Source organism: Myotis davidii, unplaced genomic scaffold (assembly GCF_000327345.1).
Source record: "Myotis davidii unplaced genomic scaffold, ASM32734v1 scaffold319, whole genome shotgun sequence".
Classification (NCBI taxonomy): Eukaryota; Metazoa; Chordata; class Mammalia; order Chiroptera; family Vespertilionidae; genus Myotis; species Myotis davidii.
In genome coordinates, this window is record NW_006290675.1 from 847,343 (window position 1) to 851,546 (window position 4,204).

The window sequence follows — 4,204 nt, forward strand, 5'->3', positions numbered from 1 at the left end:
TAAAAAAGGGCATTATGGGAGATGAGTTGGGTCTGGAGGAAATGGTGGGGCTCAAGAAACATGGGGGAACCAGGAGGCAGTCTGCAAGAGGCCGGTGGGCACCTCAGGAGGGAAGAGGAAGGTGTACTGATGGGCACTGGCTGTCCTGGCTAATGAACCTGCTAATTGGGGGTTGGGGTGGGGGAGGGAAGAGGGTCAAACCAGGGGTAACAAACACTGGATTATGAACCACTGTGAGCTGGGGCTAAAGTTTTTATTCATCAGTAGGAAAAAAATCAGTTTACCAAAGTGAGGTATTCAGAAAGGACAATCAAAATTATACTATTTTATTATGAAAAGTTTTGATGTTAAATGTTCTTTTAAAATTAAATGCTGTGATATAGACGATTGTTATTTTTTAAAAATTTATCTTTATTGTTGGAAGTATTACAGATGTCCTGCCTTTTTCCCCCATTTACCCCCTCCACCCTCACCCACCCCTCCCAGGCCTTCACCACACTGTCTGTGTCCATGGCTATGCATGGAAGTTCCCCCGTTAATGGCTCTCCACCCTCCGCTGCTGCCTTCCCCTGAGATTCGTCAGTCTGTTCCATGCTTCTGTGTCTCTGGATCTATTTTGTTCCTCAGATAACGCACATAAGATCATGGGGTATTTATCTTTCTCTGGCTTACTTTGCTTAGCATGATACTCTCCAGGTCCATCCATGCTGTCTCAAAGGGTAAGAAGTTCTTCTATTTTACTGCTGCTAGTATTCCATGGTGTAAATGAACCACAACTTTTTTATCTACTTTTCTACTGATGGGCACTGAGCGGTTTCCAGATCTTAGTATTGTCAATTGTGCTGCTATGAATAGGGGTGCATATATTCCTTCTGACTGGTATTTCTGGTTTCTTGGGATATAGCCCCAGAAGTGGGGTCACTGGGTCAAATGGCAGTTCCACTTGTAATTTTTTGAGGAAATTCCACACTGTTTTTCACAGTGGCTGCACCAGTCTGCATTCCCACCAGCAGTGCATGAGGGTTCCCCTTTCTCCACATTCTGGCCAGCACTGCTGTTTGTTGATTTGTTGATGATAGCCATTCTGACAGGTGTGAGGTGGTACCTCATTGTTGTTCTGATTTGCATCTCTCGGATGATCAGTGACTTTGAGCATGTTTTCATATGACTCTTGGCCTTCTGTATGTCCTCTTTGAAGAAGTGTCTACTTAGGTCCTTTGCCCATTTTTACCAGTAATTGGATTGCCTGTCTTCCTTTTGTTAAGATGTATGAGTTCCTTATATATTTTGGAAATTAATCCCTAATTACCTGAGGTTTGATCCCCCTGCCCACCAGGGTAGGTGCAGGACGCAACCCATTGATGTGTCTCTCTCACATTGATGTTTCTCTCTCTCTCCCCTTCCTCCCTCCCTCCTTTCCACACTCTCTAAAAGCCAATGGAAAAATATCCTCGAATGAGGGTTAACAAAACAAAAAAAAGTATGGACCTATATCATGTACACATATAGATGAAAATCTTAAATAAAATACGACCAAATGTAATTCAGATCTAGTTTTGCTCCTATACCTTGTGAATGTAGAGTGAGGAAACCTAGTTTGATGTACTAAACTTCTTACATGTTTCTGGATAACATATACATTCTTGTTTTTCATATTTTTTAATTTTAAAATGTTTTTATTGATTTCAGAGAGAGGGAGAGGGAGAGAGAGAGAGAGAGAGAAACAACAATGATGAGAGAGAATCACTGATCAGCTGCCTCCTGCACGCCCCACACTGGGAATTGAGCCCACAACCCGGCATGTGCCCTGACTGGGAATCGAGCCGTGACCTCTGGTGCCCCGGTCGGTGCTCACTGCTGTGCCACACCGGGCGGGCTGCATTATTTTTAGTGAATCATCTAGTAACTCTGTTCGTCTTGAACTCACCAGTCTACCTTCAAATGATGTTTTACCACTTCACCTACAATGTAAGAGTCTGACAACCGTAACCTTCCATCTCTCTCCTACCATTGTGCTATTAATATATATTTTGTTATGAACTCCTAACACATTACAGTATTATTTTTATACCAGACCACACATTCTTTTTTTAATCCTCACCCAAGGCTATGTTTATTGATTTTATTGTGAGAGAAACATTCATTGGTTGCCACCAATGACCGGGGATCGAACCCACAACCTTTTTGGTGTACGAGATGATGTACCAACCAACTGAGCTACCTGGTCCACGAGAACATGTGTTCTTATTATATGTTCTTATTGTTCCCTTGCCACTGGGGGTGAATAGGTGAAAATGCATAAAAAGGCTCTGTAGGTAGGTGTGGTGTAAATTCATTGATTAGTTCAAACAGCTTTTTGATAGGTGCTTCTTTAGGTCTTTCTGTATATGAGCTTACGTTCCGTCTGCTTTGCTCTCTCTGGTTTGTGAAAGGGGACAGAGACCAAGTTGCCAGTTTCCCCAAATGATGCTGCTGTGTAGGCAAGTGAAACGAAATGAGAAAATGAACATTATTTTAGAGGAGAGACAAGAAATTGCTCTTTTCCTGGGACAAGAGAATATAATTAAGTAGCAGAACAAAAAGTATTGTTATACTAGCCAGAGGCCAAATAAGATGGAAATAAGCTTGTAATAAGATCACATTTTATAACTGTACATTTATAAATCATTTCCTAAAAATTATAGCATTATGAAGCTTTCATTTCAGCTACTGTGTAATCACTTCAATAACAGAAATAAAACTAAAAGAAAATGGTCAAAATTATTTCAGAAGACAAAAAATTACTACTGTATTGTGGATTGCTTTAGTGGACTTAAGAGTAACACTTCTGTATTAGCACTACCTACAAATGGAATGGAGTGGAAGCAATTACCTTGTAAGATTCACATTCTGTAGCTGTTATCATTATTCTAGAATTCTACCCAGATTCTAATTTGAACCATTGTAGCATCTCTAAACTAAAAGCCATGAAGCTGAAAGAGGAGAAACCTCCCAGTCACTTCATGCAGAGCTTGCCGAGGAGGCCCGGAGGCTCCGGGTCTGTCACTGGCCCGTGGAAGGCTGTGTGGACAGAGTGGAATCCAGCGCCGGTGTAGACGTTTCTGTGGGTGGGGGAGCGTGTGGGGCCCAGGAGACTGTGGAAGGGGAGTTCCTGGGGGTGGGGGCCTGGTCCAGGTCCTGAATGTCAGGAAGGACGGTGTCTGGAGGGGAGCACCAGGCCTCAGTGCTGGGCTCTGCCTGGCTACTGGGGACACAGGTGATGGTCACAGAGGACCTGAGCCTGCGGGGCCGTGGATCCACCCTGGGCACCCACCCTGGGTTTTGGCCCATCACAGCTCAGTGCCCCTTCCTCAGGAACCTGGGTCCTGAGGACTGTCCACTGGGCCTCAGGCCTCTGCCAGACGCATTGCCTCAAACAGCAGGGCATAGGGCTGCGTCTCTGCCCAGAGCGCTGGTTCTGAAAAGTGCCCGCCAGCATGCCTGCCAAACTGTGGGTCCACCCTGGGCACCCACCCTGGGTCCTGGCCCATCACAGCTCAGTGCCCCTTCCTCAGGAACCTGGGTCCTGAGGACTGTCCACTGGGCCTCAGGCCTCTGCCAGACGCATTGCCTCAAACAGCAGGGCATAGGGCTGCGTCTCTGCCCAGAGCGCTGGTTCTGAAAAGTGCCCGCCAGCATGCCTGCCAAACACGCCCGGTTCCCGCACTTCTCTCAAGAACACATTGAAGTGGCGCAGTGTTCTTGGGAGAAGGTGCTGTGGGCCACATCTTACAGAAGAGTAAACTGAGGCACAGGTCGGGTAACATGTGCAAGGCCACCGTACAAAGCCAGAGCTCAGTCCCAGGTCCTATCTCTGCTCTCTTGAGGGCATTGGCAAGGAAAAGCAATCTATAGGTGTATGTGCAGTGTGCATGTAGCTGCACCTCAGCACCAGGTGAAATACAGACGACAGGGGAGCTGTGTGAGGGCCGGGGTTTATGGTGGTGGAGGAGAGGATGGAGGGACAAACTAGAGAGTTCCAAGAGAGCAGGCTTTTAAAAAGTCATCAAGATAGTAGGCAGGGCAGGTGTGGGGACACGGGTAGGTATACTGACTTGTTTAAAAACCTGAAAGTATTGTGGCTGCGATAGTAGGAAAACCCTGACGAGCTCTACCTGGAGACAGCAGAGCACAGGGGCTGAGCCCACAGACACACGGGGCTGGG